Below are 23,166 nucleotides of genomic sequence, written 5' to 3'. Positions count from 1 at the left end.
TAGCATGATACCGCCAACATTTTTTAAAAATATTTTTATTGATTTCAGGGAGGAAGGGAGAGGGAGAGATAGAAACATCAGTGATGAAAGAGAATCGTTGATTGGGTGCCTCCTGCACACCACACACTGGGGATCGAGCCCGCAACCTTAGGCATATGTCCTGACCGGGAATCGAACAGTGACCTCCTGGTTCATAGGTCAAGGATCTACCATTGAGCCATGCCAGCCAGCCAATACCTCTAACTTTGTTCTTTCTGCAGATTACTGTGGCTATTAAGGGTCTTTTGTGATTCCATATAAATGTTTGGACTATTTGTTCTAGTTCTGTGAGATATGCCATTGGCATTTTGATAGGAATTGCATTGAATCTAATAGATTGCTTTGAGTAGTATGGACCTTTTAATGGTGTTAATTTTTCCTATCCATGAACACGGCATATGCTTCCACTTATTTGTATCTTCTTTAGTAACTTCCTTTGGTGTCTTATACTTTTATGAGTATAGGTCTTTTACCTCCTTGGTTAAATTTATTTCTAGGTATTTTATTTTTTTAATCAATTGTAAATAGGATTGTTTTCTTAGTTTCCCTTTCTGATACTTCATTATTGGTGCATAAAAATGCAGCAGGTTGAGTGTATTTCCTCTCCCTTTTCAGCTCAAAGTTTCTGTCATAAAACATCCAACTAAATAGAAGCAGCATTGCTTTTGGGGTTTGAATTATTAGATATTGCTTCAGGTCCCCTTTCCTGTATATATAGACATCAAAGAAAGAATTATGGAGAGTGTGATTTCAGTCATAAATATCCCAACAGACTTTAAAAACAGGATTGTCACTAACCAACTGAAAATTGATCTTGAACAGAAATTAGATGAAATCACCCACAATCTTAGAGTTTATTTATTTTATTTTGTATTAGAGAGAGAGATGCTCTTTCTACATCTGAAGTCTTTATTGGAAGAGTGGCAATGCAAGAGATGTGTAAATTGTGAGTCATTAATGAAAAGGAACAGAGGAACTGCCACTATTACCACGGTTGCCATGGCCATATCATATTAAATCAGGATAGAGGAGGTTACTGAATCGGCTTTTCAAACAGGGTGTCTCCTCATGAGACATCTCTGCCAGTGACATCAGCAGGAACACCAAGTACAGAGTGTCCACTGGAGAGAACGTACAAAATATTCAAGATGATGATGGTTCTGTAAATCTAATAGCTCTGCTGTGCCCCACTCAATGCTATTTCTGTCCTGTGTAAAATGTGTGTGTTCTGAATTTGATTACTGTCTTTCACGTCATTCACTCACACTGCAGTGTATGGATTCAGTGAGGGGCTCCAATTAGGACCTGAAAAATCCACTGCAGTGCAATTGAAGCATAATGATTTGAAACCGATATAAAGCTATGGAGAGGAAGAAGGATGTGAAAGCAACTCATTGCTAATTTTCTGTTTAGGGCGAAGGCACAACGCAAAATGGTGATTAGGAAGCCAGGTTTCTGAGACAGTTCCAGATTTGAGTTCAAGCTCTGCCATTGCTCACTATAGGACTTCAGGTAAGTCTCTTATCCTCTTGAAGACTCAGTTTCTTTACCTGCAAAATGGGACTACTGTTGAAACAACCTCCAAGGTTTAACAGAAGGCGGGAGGAAATGCCTTTGTAAAACACTTCACAAGGTGCCTGGCACAAAGTAAGTGCTCAATAAATGCGAGCTGTATACATTTTTAAACTGGTAGGGACTTAGGAAGTCATCCAATCCAAGCTCCTCATTCAGAAAATGAAAACTAGAGCCACAGAGTAGCCCAAGTTTTCACAGCTAGTGAGATATTCAGGGCTGATTCCTGTGCCTCTACAATATCCTCCTCTTGCGCATCCTGCTGCGGCCTACAGCCCCGCTTACCCTCTTCCACAAAGTGGAGCTTCAGTAAATAGTTTTGGGGGGGGGGGAGGTGTTCCTCTGGATAGCCACATCTCAGGCACAGGAAACTCTGAATGGTATGGAATTTTCTAATGTGGCACTCACTGCCTGCTCACTTAAATCTGCTGCAAGTGTCTCTGGGAAATAAAATATTGGCAGGTTTGTCCAACAGCTGCTCAGGCTAGAGACCACAGGCTTATTTTGGTCCATTTATGTTAACTCATCTGTCTTAAGCTCTTTGTTAGTGACTCACCACATACTGCTACCAAAAATATACACCAAAATCCAAGAATCATTCATATGAAGGGCAAACCTCTTCCTTAAAATACCACATTTCTGCCGTCTTGTTTTTATGAAGTTGTTGCTTCCTCCTGCCTCCACATCACATTTTCTTCTCTCCTTCCTTCCTTCTTTATCTCTGATTGCCTTCGGTGGCATGGAAGCCGCATGGTGAGGTCAAGAGATTTCTAAAATGAACGTCAGAAGATCTGGTTCTGGTAATAACCTGACATTCTTTAGTTCTAAGAACCTAGCAAGTCACAACTGGTATGTGACTCAGTTTCCTTATCTGTGATATGGGAAGGTGGTATTGGCTCTACAGTTCTCATCAGCTCAAGTGTTAAGAACTTCCTCATTACTTTTTTTTTCCAAGGATTCCATGCTTTGAAGGATTTTCATCTGCCATGTAAACTGCCTTTTAAAATAAAATTAATATTTCCATTAATTGTAGGTATGATCAACCTAATTAATATTAGCATTAATAAACAATAATAAATAGAAAATTAAAAACATTTTAAGGATCAAGTTGACTTATTTACTAAGATGTTGCTGTTTTAAATATTCTTCCCAGGATTATCACAGGAAAATATGCCATCTTTGTTAGACTTGGTGAAATATTAAAAATGGTTCATATACTATGTCATATATTTAAAAATAGACAGACATAGGAAGGTACACACAAACTTCAGGATGATGCTAATTTCCAGGGAGGAGGAAGAGGAAAGAGATGGGAAGAGAGTCTTCAAGTACATCTGTACTATTTCATTTATTAAGATCTTAAGCAAATACCGGAAATTGTTAATGTGTTAAATATGAGTGATAGAATAAAGGCTGTCAGTTATTAATATAATTCTTTTTATGTTTGAAACATTTCTAAATTAAATATGTTGAATTAAAAATAGTATCATCAACTGAAACTCTTATGCATTACTGGTGGCAATGTAAAATTATATAACCACCTTGGAAAAGTGTGGCAGTTTCTTAAAAAATGAAATCTACACCTTCCATATAACCCAGCAATCCCTCTCCTAGGTATAGACCTAAGATAAATGAATACATATATTCACAAAAAGACATGTGCAAGAATGTTTATAAGAGCTTTATTCATAATAGCCAAAAATAGTAAGCAGCCCAATGACTATCAAGAAGTAAACAGGTAGCTGAAACTGGTTTGGCTCAGTGGATAGAGCGCCAGCCTGCGGACTGAAAGGTCCCAGGTTCGATTCCGGTCAAGGGCATGTACCTTGGTTGCGGGCACATCCCCAGTGGGGGTTGTGCAAGAGGTAGCTGATCGATGTTTCTCTATCATTGATGTTTCTAACTCTCTATCCCTCTCTCTTCCTCTCTGTGAAAAATCAATAAAATATATTTTTTAAAAATTTTAAAAAAAGAAGTAAACAGGTAAACAAATGGTGGTATAGTCATAGAATGGAATACTTAACAATAAAAAGGAGAGAATTACTTTTATCCCATTATATGGATAAATCTCAAAAAACATACAGAGCAAAAGAAGCCAGATAAAAAGAATACATACTGTGCGGGGCAGTGGTAATAGGGGGATAAGGACACATATGTAATACCTTAATCAATAAAGAAATTTTTAAAAAGAATACATACTGCATTATTCTATTTACATGAAATAATAAACCAGGCAAAAATGAATCCATAGTGATAGAAATCAGAACAGTTATCTATCAGAAATCAAGTGGTTGCCTATTGTGGGAGGAGATTGCCTGAAAAGAGATACAGGGAAATTTCTGGAATGAGGTCATATCTGGAAGAAATACCTTCATTGGAGTAGTGGCTACATGAGTGTTTGCACTTGCAACACTAAACTCTTAAAATTGTATATATAAGATCTGTATGTTTTGCTATATATACATTTTACCTCAAGTAAAAGAAAAATACCTGAAAACTTGAAACTCACATACTATCCTCATATAAACTCACATGGACTCCCAGGAGCCCTAGGGATCTGAGGACAGGAATCAGCTCTGGATTAGGGATCTCTGCATTCATTTTCCTCTATGCACAGTATAGGATTTTACTTTACTTATTGCTCCTCACCCTTGTTACAAAAGAAGTCTTTCTTGGAGCATATCTTTCCAAGGCAATGTGGTGTAGTTAGAAAGAACATAGACTTTAGAATTAGCTGGAGCCCTAGGTTTGAGCCTCTACTCTAAGGCTCACTAGCTATGTGACTCTAGACAAGGCAGTGACCTCCCTGGGTTATTTTTTTTTTTACCTGTATGCAGGAGAGTATGAAGCCTACTTCCCAGGATTATTTGGAAGATTAAATTACATCACACGAGCAAAAGCATACTGCACACAGCCAGGCTTGGCACAGATGCTCCATACATTCTGGTTTCCTTTTCTTCCTTCCTTTACTTTTTATACACCCTCCAGAGAACGGAAGTTTCATATCTACTTTATCATCACAGTTCAAATCCTGAGGATATAAGGAATATCCTTCTTGTTCCTTCTCAAGTGTGACAAGCAAATGTGTCACCCTTAGGGCCTGGCTAAAGGAGCCACTGTCTCAAGCCTCATGACTTCAAGGGTCCTGCTCTGTCCCTCCCTCGGCCACACCCTTCCCTACAGGGCAGAGTCAGTGAGGTCAAGGGTCTATGCCCATCCAGAGCCTGTGCCCCATCAAGACCACATCCTGGGTATTCAGGGCCCATGAATGTGCTGCCCAAATGGCCAATAGTGAATTCCAGGGCCAGCATGGGTCACTTCCCTGGTTCATTCATCTTCCTGAGAACAGACTCTGTCATGAGTGTGCACATCCCTAGTTGCAAGGAGCAATCAGAGGGCAGCTAATTGGGGTTGTGCAAGTTCCCTTGTGGTGATGGGAGAATCCTGGCATGGGAAGAGAAAGGGGGTTTGACCTTTGCCTGAGATCAGAAGCCAGAAGCTTCTGTCTACCACCAGGTTATGGTGCAGAACCCTGAGGAGTCCAAGAATTTTACATTTAAGCCTGACCTTCCAAGCCAACATCGAGGCATATTAGTCAAGTTTGGATGACAGGGTATGTTTTATAACTTTTAACGTCTAGACATTAGAGTTCATGGACCTCCATTTGTTCTTTTGCCCTGGGCTTCACAAATGTTCGGGACAAGCCTGCCAAGCATATTCCCCTCTCTAGGCTTTCACACTTGCTTTTTTTATGCCTAGGACATCCTTCCCCCAGATGTCTGCTTGGCTTCCTCCCTCATTTCCTTCATGTTCCCCCGCCCATCTCCCCTCTTCACTTCTCTAATCATCATGTTTAAAATAGCTCCTCAGTCCTTATGCCTCTATGCCCTTGCTATAATTTATTTTTATTACAGTTTGATATTGTATTTGTTAAGGTTCTGACTCCTCCATTAGAGTATAAATTCCAAACCATCAAAATTGTTTCTGCCTTATTCCGTACTGTATTCCCAGTCCTTAATGTAGTGCCTGGCACATAGGGAGGGCTTTGCAAGGTATTTGTCAAATTAATGCATAAATGAATTAATGACTGGATTTCAATTCCCATACCTTGTTCTCTGTTCTGGTTCAAATGATTTACATTAAACCAAGACAAAACAAAAGTAAAAATTTTAATAGGCCAAGTCACTTGCATTTCAGATTTATTTCAGTTTTAATAAACCAACTGAATACAACCTTCCAATCTTCCAATTTTCTTACTCCATTTTTACCATTACGTCTGTTCTTATTACAAAGTCCTCTGGCCCCTTGATATCTTTTGCTTTGTCTTCATCTATCAACCTTCCCCTGTCTTCATCTCTTTTCCCTATTCTGTCTAGAATTCATAACACACTCATTTCAACCATTTCTTTGCCAATAGCCTGAAGTACCTTACCCTTTCACCTGACAAAACCCTAACTCTGGAGAAATGAAGGAACTTTCCCATTTCTACACTTTAGCTACATCAAAGTATGATAAATTAACAGGGGTAGCAAAATGATCTAAAAATATAGTCATTTATTTCCTGGCCAAAACCCTTGCCTACCAGCTATTACACATTCTTTACATGGCTAAAATTAAATAAGCAAGTCTTCCATGGCATTTAATTAGCGATTTGGCAGAAAGCAAATGCTGCTCTACTTTCATTCGCAAATTTTAGTTTAATTACATTCCGTACCCTTTTCCAACCCAAGATGGTTGGGTTCAAATCTCTGCCTAAGAAAACCTAAGGTAAATGTTACATCATTTCTGAAAAGCTTGAAAGTCACACAATCAACACATGTTCCCTCTTTTTTTCCCCAGTTAGTGTGACATAACTTCCTTAGTACTATTTTGCAATCTCTTTATAGAAATTCCAGATCTCTTTTCAAAAGAGAGTTAACAATAAAAAAAAACAGAATACAATATTGTATATATACTGTGATTGCCACTATGTTTAAATATATAAATTTGTATGGGCAAAGAAAAGAAATTATACTAGTATTAGGAATTTTCTTTCTTTTCTCTGAACACTTGTAGATTTTATAAAATTGTTTTTACAGTCAAAAGTGAGGAATAGGTAGGGAAGAGGGAAAGAAAGCCAATTTTACTGCAGAGAGAATATGATATCATTGCAATATTCAAATTTATTTTGAATTTCAAATCATCATATGGTTCCATTGATACCTAGAAATGGCTATTTCTCTGACCTTTAATAAATGTCCTAAATAAATCAAAGCAGTCACAGTAGGACAATTATAACCCTGTGCTTTTAATGTCACATGTATCCTACTTATTACAAATGCCTTACCAGCCTTTTTTAATCCCAGAATTCAGAGAATTTGAGCTATTTTGCATGATCCCAGAGTCTGGATCAAGTTGCAAGAAAAAAATCAATATAAGCCCTCAGGAAAAGACAACTATATTTTAAAGATTATAAATAATAAATGTATTACTAAAATTACCTCATAATATATACATACTGTTTTTCTAAGGACCAACAAAACCAGAAGCACAGAGCCCAGAGACTCAATTCCTGCAGGGGAACAATGTCTTTAAAACTGGAATAAATCTCGAATTTAGAAAAATGAGGAAGGGCCCTACCATTCCCTTTAGGTCCTGGTTCACAAAAAAACAATGTTTCAGCCGAAACCTGTTTGGCTCAGTGGATAGAGCGTCGGTCTGCGGACTGAAAGGTCCCAGGTTCCATTCCGGTCAAGGGCATGTACATTGGTTGCAGGCACATCCCCGGTGGGGGGTGTGCAGTAGGCAGCTGGTCGATGTTTCTCTCTCATTGATGTTTCTAGCTCTCTATCCCTCTCCCTTCCTCTCTGTAAAAAATCAATAAAATATATTTTTTAAAACAAAAACAGTGTTTCAGTAAACAAATGATGTGAATAATCCATTTATGATAGCACTAATTTCATGAGGTTACTTTCTAATCAAGACAAAAGTAAACCCTAGACATAATCTTGCTAGTGGCTTCTCCATACATAACATTGTAAATCAATAATTGTGTTCATTTTCTTAGGAATACCTTCATTATCCCACAGTCTTGCATAGAAATGTGAGTAAAAACAAACAAAATTAAATAGAGAACATTCTAGCATTCCAGTAGATTCACTTTGGATATATCTTTCTTAGCAATTCTAGTATTGCTATTTAAATTTTTTCAAATATACCTGCTTGTTTATCTTAAGTAATCCTTTTGGGGATGGGAAGACTCAATTGTACAGCTCATTATTATTGGGCTTTTTTTTTCACTGTGCTTCTTAATAAAGAATTATGGTAAACTATAAAGATTTTAGTTAAATAATCAATAGGAATATGCCTCTGCTAGCATTCAATTTACTCTAAGAGCAAATTGTTTATTGTTTCATTTATTCATTTTATTTATTTGCTACCAAAATTTGTTTACAGAAATAATAAAAGAAAATTGAAATAAAATTAAGTGCATAGATCATAGAGCAACATTCTCAGAAGCAGCGGCAACAATGTGCCTCCTCTTTAGCATGATGCTGCAATCATTTATTACATGGGCCGTTTACACTCCATGTAAAGCGATATTATTAAGTAATAAAGCATGAGCAGGGTAAAGGATGGTGGAATAATTCACACTTACATTTTGTATTGTTTGAGCTCAAGACAAGGGACTTCTCTGCTACTAAATGTGTGTTATTAAGCAACAATAAAGAGTCCTGGGAGATTTTTCGTGACCCTCATTTTTAAATAACAGCCAAAGTAAAATAATCATTTCTAACAACTCAGAAATCCACCATCAGTTTTTTATATACGTATCTTTCAAATAAAAAGTAAATGGCACTCAAGGGAATGAAGCCAGTTCAGGGGGAATCGTGATGGTAATTCCTCAGTGACCTGTGGTGTATCCCTAGGGCAGTGGGGTTCCCTGTGGGCTAGTGCATTGCTTTTGGCTTCTTGCTACGTTTCGATTTCTATTTGTGGTGGTAATAAAAGGAGAATAACCTAAAGTACTTTTGTCAGAATTCAGTTGAATTATTGAAAATAATATGTGGAACCTCACAGATGAGTTAGGGGAGAAAATAGGTCAAAGGCCAATGTTTCAAGTGCAATATGATTCAGTTTCTTAAGCCAGTGCTTCTTAATTTACCAGCAAAGTCTCTTTAAAGGCACAGGGATATAATCTCTTAAAACTCCACCATGACCCCCACCCACCGTAGTCTGTGGGCTTGGTTCAGATTAGACTCAGTGTCTTCTGGGAAGGTTACCCCAGAAGCAGACCTGGAGACTAGGATTTGAGTGGTTTATTCAGGAGGTGATCCTGAGAAGCAACAATGGGAATGTGTGGAAAGTGAGCCAGGAAGTCAATCCAGGGTGAATTAATGAGTACTTTACCCCTATGGGCATGGGGAACAATCCTACTGGGAAACTTTGCAAGACAGTGTAGAACAGTGGTGGGCAAACTCATTAGTCAACAGAGCCAAATATCAAGAGTACAATTGAAATTTCTTTTGAGAGCCGAAAACCGACTTCTGCGCATGGGCCACGAAGTTTCAATCGCACTGGACGTGCGCGCCCGCACGTGGTATTTTGTGGAAGAGCCACACTCAAGGGGCCAAAGAGCCACATGTGACTCTCGAGCCGCGGTTTGCCGACCACTGGTGTAGAACATAAATCAGTTTCCTTTCCCCTCCCCACTCCCTCACCCTTGCCCAAGGTAAAAGAAATTGTAGTATTTAAATTCCAACCTCCATTCATCATTGGCTAAGGGCTATTCCCAGGATTGTTAACTGCCTGCTACTCTGACCAAGAGAAAGCCATTGGGAGGAGAGTTACAGGTGTTTGCAGTAAGACACCAATAGACTTGTACAAGAATGGTGACTGTCAAGGGGACTTGAATAGTCCCAGAACAGTCAGCTGCACTCTGCAAGCATGAAATTTCTCTCAAGGCTCATAATTTAATAGAAAAACTCACACTAACTTTACATTTAATTCCCTTATAATCTCCAAGTTAGAGTGATGCTCTAGGAATATTAGCCATATTTATCCCGTGCCTTTAATATGGTGTTCCTAACATGCCTCTGAGAACCTAAAGTAAGCACATTCCAGTTTTGAGGAAATCAAGAGCAAAGAGAATCAGCTTCTGGCTACACCCATTTGGGTATTGAGGAGGAGCAGGCAATCTCCACAAACTTCTCTGTACATGTTTCACTAGAGAGTATGCTGAGCCAATGCCTCCCACTTTATTTTCCATTTCCCATGAAATTTTCTAATTCTTCATGGATCCCCATGGTGTCTCAGTTTAGCAAGTCTCCTTCTTAGGTGGGACCTCCTCTTGATAGTACACACAGGCTTAGACAGCCAATTCTAGCCATTCTTCAGCAGTTCTTCTACCTCAATTCAGGTACCAGAGCATCCATCAGCCTTGGCCCCAGACTCCAGTTCTGGCAATCATCTCATTTCCAAGATTCTGCCCTGCTTTAATACACAAGTCTGCCTTCATTTCTGTGCCTGAATTCCTACCTTGGGAACTGGCCTTATTCCTTAATCCCTTCTAGCACTAGAGCTTCATTGTGTGCTCATCAGTCCTTGTTATGGATTGAATTGTGCCCTCCTCCCACCAAAAAACATTCACGTTGTGTCCTTATTTGAAATATAGGGTCTTCACAGAGATAATCAACTTAAAATGAGTTCATTAGGGCAGGCCCTAATCCAGTATGACTGGTGTCCTTATGAAAGGGGAAAATTTGGACAGAGACATGCATAGAGGGAAGATGATGTGAAGAGACACAGGAGAAAACAGCCATGAAGAAAGGCCTGGAACAAATATTTCCCCCAAAGCTCTCAGGAGAAACCCTACAGACACCATGATTTTGGACTTCTAGCCTCCAGAACTCTGAAACAATAAGATTCTGTTGTTTAAGCTACCCAGTTTGTGGTGCTTTGTTATGGCAGCCTTAGCAAACAATAAAATCCTGTTACAAAACTACAGCATGTGGCCCTACTACCAGTTTACCCTAATTGCCTGTCTAACTGGATTCATCCACTTCTCCTCTCCCAAGATTTCCTCTAAATGTATTTTAACCTATTCGTTACAACTCTCAGGTATCTCCCTTTAAATTCCTAGTGCTGGTTGCTTGATTGGAATACAAGGTGTTTACTAACCACTTTAGATACTGTACTTTATTTGCCAAACTCAATCTTCTCTTTTCCCAACACCCACTGCCCTGCTCCTGGCAGATGAGACAAATCTCAGGTCCTAATCTGTCTTAATCTTCCCTCATACAATATTAACTAATGGGCCATGCCATATTCTATCATAGAATACTAGAGGCCCGGTGCACAAAATTTGTGCACAGGTGCAGTCCCTAGGCCTGGCTGGTGATGGAAGCACAAGCGTCTGGTGTGGAAGGGCAGGTACCAGCTGACTTCTGGGCCCTGGGCAACACCTGGGCCCCCAGGCCCCCATGCGCCCCCCTCCACCTGAGTCATCGGGCCCCCACCTGGCTCCCTCAGCGCCTGGGAGCCAGGCAGCATCTCTGCCTCCCGCCACTGCTGCTAGTAGCCATCTGCAGGGTGATTGGCAGGGTGATCAGGCCCTGTTTGCATCCGCCTTGGCCTGGCACCACCCGCTCACCTGCTCCACCATCCCGCCACAGTTCCACTCTTGTTGGGGCCCATCAGGGCTGGCAGCGCCTCCACTGCCACCTGCTGCCAGCACCTCATCGCCAATGCCCTCCATGTTCCTCACTGCCCCCTGGTGGTCAGCGCATGTCATAGTGAGCAGTCAAATTTCCGGTAGAACTCCTGGTTGAGGGCCCAATTTGCATATTAGGCTTTTATTATATAGGATGTTCTTCTATACCACATTGACTATCATAGAATATTGGCTACCTAGACTCCTAGATATTATTGTCTACTCCTGGGACTTTATATCCCTAAAGTAAAGTTACTCATACTAGTATATTGACAAATTATAAGTTGCTTCCTTTTGGGGGACCTCCTCCTTTTTATTATTCATATGAGTTAATCAAGTAGACCTAAATCAATGTTGCTCTAAAATTAAGAGACATTCTTGGTAACAAGTATAACACCAATCTCTCTCTCTCTCTCTCTCTCTCTCTCTCTCTCTCTCTCTCTCTCTCTCATTGTGGCTCAGTGGTTGAGTGTCAACCTATGAACCAAGAGGTCATGATTCCATTCCTGGTCAGGTTGCAGGCTCAATCCCCAGTGGGGTCTTGCAGGAGGCAGATAATTGATGATTCTCTCTAATCAATAATGTTTCTATATCTCTCTCCCTCTCCTTTCCTCTCTGAAATCAATAAAAAAATTAATGCTTTAAGAACATATAATTTAATATATACATAAGAAATAAAGAAAAAAAATCAAACTGCGACTTCAATTGCCACTTTCTTAGCTACCATAGCAATGGTACCACTGTTTTTATACCTGATCATGTAATTCTGAGGTAGCCTTGAGATAGACACTTTCTTTGATAAATAGGAAGGAGTGCAAAAGGCTGTAGTGTACCATGGTTCCATCTTTGTATGTTTTCCATTTCTTTTACATTCTTACCAGTGTTGTTCTAAGATTTCTGTGTGATACTATAAAAAGGAGGGTGTAGAATATTTAATGGTTTTCAGCTGTAATACAATATACTAAAACCAGATTATCCCCCACTTTTTACTGCCTCTTCCTAGAGTACTCCATTGTATCCACTGATGCTATTCCCTAAGGATATAATGTTTTGAACTTGTTCATTAAACAGGGAGGTTTATTGTCTCTTAGTAGCCTGCTGAATTCTGTGGTGAGGTATCCTATGTGGAAAATTATAAGTTGCTTGAAATCATAATTTCAATTAGACTCTTGTTCTGAATATTCTGAACCATTTTTCTAACTTGGCTTTAAGTCATTCTTAAAATTTCTGGGTGGGCGAAATAATAGCATCATGCAACATGGAACCGAATGGAAGCTTAGATCATTAGTCCGACCCTCTTCTGATACAGAGAATGAAACAAGCTCAGAGAAAGGAAACAGTTTACCCAAATTGCCAGAACTAAGTAGTATCATTTCTCCAGAACCCGGTATTCTAATTCCTGAACAAATGATCTTTGCTCTGCATGCAGAGTACATACATCTGAACATAACCAACTTTAGACAAAAATGTTATATTAGTGAGTTTATCTTCTAAACCTCATCCCCTGTGCCCTGAGCTTTTCTATCTCTCTTGAGAAAACTTAAATTTTCCTTTCCCTATTCTCTTTCCTAACTCCTGTCAGAGGTTTCTTGCCCTGGGTTTTAAACTCAGGAGCTTCTCTTCTGTGTTTTGGGTGGCATCTAATTAATTTAATCAAGTCACATTATAGTGACTGTCATAAGGCTTCAAGGTAAACTTTCAAATATGGATTCCCATCAGTATAAAGCCAAGTTCATGGTATGATTGAAGCCATAAATTAAATATTATCATTCATCTTTACAAACATTCAATTATATGACGAAATTAATTGTGAAAAAGAGTGATGACATATTTGCCCCTTCAGATCCACGATCCAGCCCTCTCGACCTGGAGGCTGACCTGTATAGACTGTTATTTACACCTGGAGGCTGACTTGTATAGACTGCATCACTGAGCTCCCTTATCTTCTGGCTTCCAGTTGGGTTTGAAGAATGGGGAGCATCAACAGGAGATCAGAGGGCAGGAGGAACAAGAGGTGGGGGTACTGACTCCCTCAGCTCTGTCTCTACAGAATCTCTACAGGTTGGCTGCATCCCTCTCCTAAAGGCCACAGCTTCTTTCAGACAGCCCAGGACATACAGCTGAGTCCCAATAGTCACTCCCTCTCCTTGCTCCTCCAGGCCTAGAAGTGGTAACAACTTCTCAATAATACTACTTCCAGGGTAATGCACTATCCCTTCCTCATTTCCCTAAACCCTGTGGTTGCTTTTGTAAGTAGTCCATCTATCAAACCCTCTTCAATTACCCAGTTTGAATGTGCCATATGTGTCCAGGTAAGACCCTGACAGTCAAACAGGACATTAAATAATTTGACTAATTTAAATATTTTTATATTATCACAAACATGGATGTATTAAAGACCAGACTGCAGAATATAAATTTATTGTTCTCTGTTAAAAGGCATCTCTGTGGAAATTTTCAGGGAGTGCTGGCAAATATAATTATCCTTCCTTAAGGGAAGTTTTATGATAACCAGAAAGCAATTAGAACTTTTGGATTATCACTTCTTTTCTGATCTTTGGCTCATAGTGAAAGAGGAAAAGGAAAGGGAAAAAAGTTATGGCAGGAATTCGCCTTATAAAAATGTTTTCAAATTATGCCTTGAGCTCAGAATACTTACTTTCCTTTTCTAAAAAATATCTGCTATTCACATTTAAAATGTTTTCCTTTTTGCATTTCTACTCACAAATATAATTTTACAAAAAGGCATGAATGTAATCATATCATACACATTTGGATTTTGGGTGCAGTCTTTTCTTCTTTTCCCATTCAGCTTCATTTCCCTCTCTGTATTTCTTGCCCCCATCTCCAGCATATATCCCCTTCCAAATAATCCATGATAGCAACTTAGTCTCAATACATATAACTCACATTTTATACACACACACCTTCATATATACATTTAAGGGGTTATTTTGATCATTGTTTTAGAAAGAGGGGGTTATTTTATACATCCTTTTCTGATTTTTGCTTTTCTCATTCAGAAATACCATTTGGGAATATCCAAGTAAACTAGAATAACCCTCATTCATTTTTTTAGTTGATTATACAATATTCCATTGGATGGATATACCATAATTTATTCAACCATTACCTAATGATGAACATTTACTTTGATAATCATCTTCTGCCACTAGAAGCAATGTGAGGTGTGTGTGTGTGTGTGTGTGTGTGTGTGTGTGTGTGTGTGTGTGTGTTCCCAATTAATGTTCTTAATTTCTAAGAGTTGGATACCCTGAAAAGGGATGACTAGGTCAAGTGGCATAGATATTTTTAGTTTTAATAGGTGCTGCCAGATTGTTTTGCAAAAAGCTGTAGTAGGTCAAATTTCATCCAGCAATGAATGAGAGTTCCCTTTTCCCTGCATTCAATCAGCAATGAGTTATAGATACTTTTAAATTTTATACCTGTTTCTTAACCAATATCTTATTGTTACTTCTTTAATTTGCTTTTCCCTTTGCTAAGAGAATCTTTTCAAGTGTTGTTAACAATCTGTATTTGCACTTGGGCCTATTTTTTTCTATTGACATATAAATTATCTATATATATAAAATCCCAGTAACCAGAAGGGCAGAACGATCAGAACAACCAGAACAACTGGTGGCTATGACATGCACTGCAGCAGCCAACCAGTGTGATTGGGGCCCTGATCAGCCCCTCCCCCAGCCAGCCCTGCCCCCAATCAGCCCCCAACACCCATTGGGGTGGGCCGGCCAGACCCCACCCATGCACAAATTAGTGCATTGGGCCTCTAGTATGTATAAAATAGGAATATAGAAAGCTTGGGACATATAACTACAATTTTTGGATACTTATCTTCAAATTGCCTATTCTTCAAAGAATATTGTCAAAACATATATCGTGTAAGCTGAACTAGATCTTTAAATGTTTTTCAGTTGTTCAATAAAAATATGTGCTCCTTTCAGAATATAGGTCCATAAATTATTTCCAAGAGTGATTTTTGAAATAATTGCCTCTTTAAACTTCTTGCCCATTTTTACAGTGAGTTTTTTAATTATTTTATAAATTGTGTATGTCTATTGCTGCTGATTTTTCCCAAATATCTTATTTTTCCATTAAAGTTAGACATTTTTACAATTTTGTAAACTCAAATATACCTGAGGCCAATTTTGCTTAAGAAGGTCTAACCCACCCTACCTGCTACATATAGTTTCTTAGATTTTCTAACAGGATGTTTATTATTTTATTTTTAAATATTTAATAGTTTAACCTATCTGAAATTTATTTGTTTGTATAATATATAAGGTCCAATTTTATTTTCTTCCAGATGTACAGGCCAGTTAAGTCTACTCCATGTATTAAAAAGTCCATCTTTCTCCCACACTTCTCACTTCTCTTCTTTCAGTGCTCCATTCTCTCCCACAAATTCCTCTTTCCCACATTTCTCCATCTCCTATGATTCTCTATTTTTTTGCACAGTACTTTGTCTTTTCCAAAATTCCTTAGGTTTCCCAGAATTTTTTGTCACTCCCAAAACTTTCCCCCAATTATTTGTCTCTCCCACAATTCTATGTCTCTCTCATAATTCTCTATTCTCAAAATTCCCTCTCACGTCATCCCTTGTTCTCTTGCAATTCTCTATTCTTTCCCACAATTACTTGTAATTACTAAATTCTTATATATGTTGGAATCTTTTTTTGGACTCTCTCTATATTTCCATCAAACCATTTGTTTATTCTTATTCAATTACCATATTAATTGGGTCTTATAATATTTTCTCTCATCTGGCAAAACATTGCCCCTTCTATTCTGATTTCAAAATAAAACAAAAGAAAATAATGCCTTGACTCTTCTCAGACATTTAGCCTTCCACCTTAGAAAGAAAGGATATTTTATTCAGTTTTTTTAAAAACATGCAAAAATTCACCTAGAATTGGCATTCTAACTAGAATTAATTAATTGATATATTAATTTAAATAAAATCAAGTTTTTCATATTGTCTCCTCGAAGATTAGAAAAGTGTTTTTTCATTTGGTCAGATCTTGTTTTATGACATTCAATTCAAATTTATAAGCTTTTTGTGGCAGTTCTGAATCATGCTCTTTTTTAAAATAAATCTTTATTGTTCAGATTATTACAGATGTTCCTCTTTTTTCCCCCCCATAGCTCCCCTCCACCCAGTTCCCCCCCACCCCATGTCCTTACCCCCTGCCACTGTCCTCATCCATAGGTATAAGATTTTTGTCCAATCTCTTCTCGTGCCCCTCACACCCCCTTACCCCCGAGAATTGTCAGTCCACTCCCTTTCTATGCCCCTGATTCTATTATATTCACCAGTTTATTCTGTTCAGATTTTTTTATTCACTTGATTTTTAGATTCACTTGTTGATAGATATGTATTTGTTGCCGCTTTGTTGTTCATAATTTTTATCTTTACCTTTTTCTTTTTCTTCCTCTTCTTAAAGAATACACTTCAGCATTTCATATAATACTGTTTTGGTGGTGATGAACTCCTTTAGCTTTTTCTTGTCTGTAAAGCTCTTTATCTGACCTTCAATTCTGAATGATAGCTTTGCTGGGTAGAGTAATCTTGGTTGCAGGTTCTTGCTATTCATCACTTTGAATATTTCTTGCCACTCCCGTCTGGCCTGCATAGTTTCTGTTGAGAAATCAGCTGACAGTCATATGGGTACTGCCTTGCAGGTAACTAGCTGTTTTTCTCTTGCTGCTTTTAAGATTCTCTCTTTGTCTTTTGCTCTTGGCATTTTAATTATGATGTGTCTTGGTGTGGTCCTCTTTGGATTCCTCTTGTTTGGGGTTTTCTGTGCTTCCTGGACTTGTAAGTCTATTTCTTTCACCAGGTAGGGGAAGATTTCTGTCATTATTTCTTCTAATAGGTTTTCAATATCTTGCTCTCTCTATTCTTCTGGCACCCCCATAATTCTAATGTTGGTACATCTGAAGTTGTCCCAGAGGCTCCTTACACTATCTTCATATTTTTGGACTCTTTTTTTCTTTTTGCTTTTCCCGTTGGGTGTTTTTTGCTTCCTTGTATTTCAAATCTTTGATTTGATTCTTGGAATCCTCTAGTCTACTGTTGAATTTCTGTATATTATTCTTTATTTCAGACAGTGTGTGCTTAATTTCTGACTGGTCCTTTTCCTTTCTTTTTTTCCTTTTTTTTTTTATTTTTGGCATTCTCATTAAGATCCTTGAAGGTCTCACTAAGTTCCTTAGAGGTCTCACTAAGGTCCTCAGAGGTTTCTAGAAGATTCTTGAGTAACCTTATAACTGTGGTTTTGAACTCTATATCCAGTAGTTTGTTTTCCTCCATTTCTTTCATTCATGACATGTTTCTTTGTCTCCACATTTTGGCTGCTTCCCTGTGTTGATAGAGTGGCCATGTGTGGTAGGTGTCCTATAGGGCCCAGTGGCTCAGCCTCCCCAATCACCTGAGGTGGACACTCTTGGTGCACCCCTTTGTGGGCTGGGTGCACAGTCTTGTTGTAGTTAAGCTTTGATTGCTGTTGGTATCACTGGGAGGAATTGACCTCCAGACCATTTGGCTGTGAGGACCCGCTGTGTCTATAATGGAACAACTGCTGTGCTGGAGACATCCTTATGGGGCAGGACTTGCTTCAGTGGGGCTTTGGTGCTCACTGAGTCTGCCTCTTGAGTGTGTCACTTATGGATGTAAGGAGTTGAAATCTGGTATCGTCTCACACTGACCACTGGGTACACTGGCTCCTGATCTCCAAGGAGGTGCAAAGTCAGCCATTCCCTGAGGCCCCCCAGTAGGAGCTACAGCGAGATCTGTAGATTTCTCCTCTTTGTTTGGGGTTTGGAAGTTTTGGAGCTCTCTGACCCAGCCGCAGTTTGTTAGGTTAGGCTGCAAAAGGACAGGCCATTCATATGCAAAAGCTGCTGCACACAGCTTGGGTGGGGTTGTAAATTGGGTGGGGCAGGGGTCTCAGGGAATCACCAGGGCGGAGCAAACAGCGATGGCTGACAGTCAGCCATCTCCGTGTCTCTGCATCCTTGCATCTCTGTGTCCCCGCATCCTGGGCCCCCACACAGTAATAATGATCCCTGTGAACACCTCTACGAGAAAGCCACCCTCGCTTTCCGACCCGATGCCAGACAGTCCAGTTTCTCCCCGTAGGAGTCTGGGTCCCCAGATTCTTGCTGGAAACGAGTTCAGAGCAGTCGGGAGCTTGTATCTCCCTTCCCATTGGAAGAAACAGTGCACCCAGTTGCCAGCCCGTTTCGCACGCCTCTGTACCTCTGCTCTTCCACGCCTCTGTACCAGCTACCCAGTCTCAATGTGCTCTTTTGTTTCCTTCTAGTTGTAGAACTTCTACTCAGCCAGCTTTCCCATGGTTCTGGATGATAGCCGTTTTGTCTTTTAGTTGTAGTTTTGGTGTGGTTGTGAGAGGCAGCACCTACAGGTGTATACCTTATGCCGCCATCTTGGTTTTTTCCTGAATCTTATTAGCTTTCTCTTATTCATCTTTTGTGTTTTTTTCAACTTCCTTTTCTAGGAATTATTGCTAGAAAAGAGAAAAAAATTGATTTTTAAAATATGTATCTTATTTTCACATGAGTTAATTGAAGGAGTACATTATGTAGAAAGCTGGAGTAATAGCCCTCCAACTGGAAGGAACATTAAGATCACAGACATGCTTAATGAGGAGGGGACATGCTTAATGAGGCAATCCTATCTAATAAAGAGGGAATATGCTAATTGACCTTCACACCATTGCAAAGATGGAGGCACCCACAGTCAATAAGGAGGGAATATGCTAATTAACTGCCATGCCCTCAAAGATGGTGGCACCTACAACCACAGCCTCCAGTGTCCCCCAGTTCCCTCAGCCCCCCAGCGGCCCAGGGCCAGCCCGAGGCACAGGCAAGCCTCAGATGGCAGCTGCCCAGCTGACACCTGAGGAGCAGACAAGCCTCAGATGTCGGCTGCCCAGCCGCCCAGGGCCAGGGGTGCAGGCAAGCCTCAGATGGCAGCTGCCCAGCCACCCAGGGCTGCCCAAGGCTTAGGTAACCAGGGCCGGCCAAGGCTTGCACAGCAGAGGTGTGATGGGGTGTCACCTTCCCCTGATCGCTGGGTTGCCTCCCGCCCCTGAGGGCTCCCCAACTGTGAGAGGGGGCAAGCCAGGCTGAGGGACACCCCCCCTCCAGTGCATGAATTTTCATGTACCAGGCCTCTAGTAAATAATAAAAAGATCACCATGACTATGGGCAATGGGAACAGTGGAATAAGGTGCAGTCGGAGAAGTACTTGGGCAAGATTACTAGTACATAGTGCCTTATGGGCTGCATTGGGTTATCTATTGCTGTATAACAAATTACCTCAAAATTATCCACTGAGAGCAACAATAAACATTTATTGCCTCATAGTCTCTGTGGGTCAAAGATTTGTCAGTCATTCACCTGGGAGGTTTGGTCTCTCTTGAGGTTGCAATTAAGATGTCAGCTAATCATCTGAAAGTTTGACTGGGGCTGGAGGATCCACTTCTAAGATGATTTTCTCACAAATGTCTCACTGCTGCAGACATTTTTTATTTCAGCCAGTTCAATTCCTACTTCATGCCTGAAGTAAAATCCTGAAATGTGTGCATAGTCACTTTTCTCTGGCTATACACTGAGTGACCAGATTATTATGATCTCTGAACGCATAATAATCTGGCCACTCAGTGTGTATATATATATTTATTTATATATTAGAGGCCCGGTGCATGAATTCGTGCATGGGTGGGGTCCGGCCAGCCTGGCCAGGGGGAAGAGACATGGGCGGTTGGCCGGCCTACCTATTGGTCGAACTCCTGGTCAAGGGGACAATTTGCATATTAGCCTTTTATTATACAGGATATACACTGAGTGGCCAGATTATTATGCATTCAGAGATCATAATAATCTGGCCACTCAGTGTATTTTCTTAGTTCCTATACTAATTTTGAAAGATGTGTTCTTTAATATGAACCCATCTAAATGTCAGACCCTGGCTACAAATGTTACAACCATATACATTTCTAAAGCCTGTAAGTGTTCTCTTTTGGAAACACAATAGCATTTATGAGATCAAGAGAAAAGGAAGAAAAGAACCATGAATATTTTAAAGCAGAACATATGAGGGGCCTCCAGATTTTGACAGAATCTCCTTGATGAAAAACTGGGTGTAGTTTTTGATAGTCGTTCTATTGCACTATCTCTCAGCATGGGGAGTCTGTAACATCTACCTATTTATAAAAGAGAGGCCTCATGTAGATAAAATGGGAGCAGACTTGGCTGGAGATAATTAGTCTCCAAGAGCTTAGTCTCTCCTTTCAGAATTAGGTTACAAGTTTAGTCTTCAGCCATGACCCTACAATTTATATAAGTTGTTGTTCCATATTTTTCTTTTCATTTTATTAAATGTATTCTTTTTAAAAAAATATATTTTATTGATTTTTTACAGAGAGGAAGAGAGAGGGATAGAGAGTTAGAAACATCGATCATCTGCCTCTTGCACACCCCCTACTGGGGATGTGCCCGCAACCAAGGTACATGCCCTTGACTGGAATCGAACCTGGGACCCTTGAGTCCGCAGGCCGACACTCTATCCAGTGAGCCAAACCAGTTTCGGCTATTAAATGTATTCTTATAGGAGGTAGAGTTACTCTCAATAGTCAGCTTTCTGTGGAAACTTCTCTTGGTCAAACCTAAACCAGATGAGTAATAAAGAGCTCCCAACCCAAGAGGTAAAGGCAAATGTCAGGAGCTACATGAATAGTGAATCAGTCAAAAGTCAAAGAGAGAGTAATGCATCTGATGAAAATTAGTAAAATTCAAGAAAATATCCAGGATCCATCCAGCAGAACACATGCCAAGAAAATAATTTGTCAATGCAATGAGAAGGATATCTAGAACTTCCCCATTGACTGCAGTTCTGGTTTTGGGAAGAGTAGTTCATTTGGATCTAGCAAAGTCTGGAAACCACAACTCTTATAATCATCTGATTTCTACTGTCTATAATTCCACCTTCATCCACCTGACCTTCTAATAAATAAGATATTTCTAAGTATACCATGAAGGGCATATCTTGGAGAGAAGACTCAGTGGTTCAAGTCACTAGAAATGTCTACCCTCTTACATAAATTAATAAAGTTTTCATCTGATTTACAAACTGACTCTTTTAAATTTTATTTTATGGTTTGCTGTGACCTGAATGCTTTCTAGACCAGGAGGAAATAAGGTGGCATGCTATTGTTTCTTTTTTCTTTCATTTTATATTTAAAAGGAAATTCAATACATTCATATTAAAAGCATTTAAAACTTTTTTAAAATCTTGATAAATATGGATGGAGAAGTCTGAAATAGGAAGAAATCTGAGTCATAGGACACTACTAATGAAACAAAGTTTTATTTTATACATATATTTACAATAACCTGCTAACAAACTTTTGTAAATATGAGTGTTGAATTTACTTTATTTAATAAACAATTCATGTGTAATTAGCCAAAACCATTTTATCACAAGCAGTTACACCAATTCACAGAGTTCTTCACCCCTGGTAAATTCCCTGACATTGAAGAGACAATTTCATCTGTATCTGTGTGTTGTAAGTAGCACTCTCTCTATTGCAATTGAATAAAACTCAAACTAAACTCGTTTAAGCAGAAAGAGGAAGTTAGGATAAAGATTTCTCACAGATGTGCCTGACCTGGCTAGAGTTGACTTGGTTTGGTGGTGCTTGTCTCATATCAGCCAGGGACAAAGTAACTCCTTGTTTATCCCAGCTTGGTCTGTGTGCATGCCTGGTTCATGCCCTAGGCACATGGAGGAGGGGGAGATTTCCCCAAAATCCAAAGTCAGAAATCTGACTGGCTGAGTCTTAGAAACCACTACAATAAGAGAGACAGTTGGTGAATTCTATCTTGCTTCTCTCTGCTCATTGGCTTTATCCTTCTCCCTTATTGCAAATTGACTTTCTCCACATAATGGAAAACATGGCTAACAATGACTTCAGAGCCTTTTATCTTACTTTTTCAAGTATCTAATGACAAACTGGTCCTTTTTCTCCTTTTCTGTTCTAAAAGATCAGGCTTAGACTCTGATTAGTTTGACTTGGGTCAGGTGATCATTTATTGATCAATCAGATGCTGCCATGGGTGAGCTCACGGCGTACCAGTATTGGGGCTCCTATGATAACCAAGTGGATGTAAAAGGCAGATGTAAAAGAAAGGAGCTAAGGAGATAATCCCAATATATAGTATGTATGCTATCTTGAGATAGGTGTTTTCTTGGGATAAATCCATAAATTTCTTCAATTCTCTAGGGATCCTGACCTCAAAATGTTTATGAACTACTGTCTTAGTACAACATATGTCCTTTAACATTCTCCCTCACCAGAGCAGATAAACATATACTCCCCTCAATATTTCTATACTATATTAGTACTTAAACTTTCTTAAAGCTTGTACAAAGTAAATACAATAAAACCCACAAATTCTAGGTTATTAAAATCAAATTAGCAACTTTATCATGCCAGATAGGCACATTTCATAGTCAATCTCCTGGCACTGTTTGACTGTTTTTCTAGTTATGTATTACCAGTTTACTCTAATGGGAGGCGCCAATCATGTTATGTATGTGATCTTTGATTAAGGTCTGGCAATGATAGTTTCAAGATTTATACTAGTAAAAATTGGAGCATGAACTATTTCAGATTGAGAACCAAAACTCAGCTAGAGAAATATTTGCCTCTGTCCTTGATTATTCTTAATATATGTTATAGTTAAGGATTGTTCCCAATACCTGAGCTTACTTTTGGGAACTGCAACTACTCTCATGACCTCCTTATTCAACTTTT

General features: G+C 39.3%; 1 pseudogene; it reads left to right on the top strand.

The window, feature by feature from the left end:
• Positions 1 to 22,007: 22,007 nt before the first annotated feature.
• On the top strand, positions 22,008 to 22,135 carry LOC114227401 (small nucleolar RNA SNORA48; annotated as a pseudogene).
• Positions 22,136 to 23,166: the final 1,031 nt, after the last annotated feature.

Source organism: Eptesicus fuscus, chromosome 1 (genome assembly GCF_027574615.1).
Source record: "Eptesicus fuscus isolate TK198812 chromosome 1, DD_ASM_mEF_20220401, whole genome shotgun sequence".
Classification (NCBI taxonomy): Eukaryota; Metazoa; Chordata; class Mammalia; order Chiroptera; family Vespertilionidae; genus Eptesicus; species Eptesicus fuscus.
Note: the sequence above shows the minus strand (reverse complement) of the source record. Positions and strands in the feature narration are given on the sequence as shown.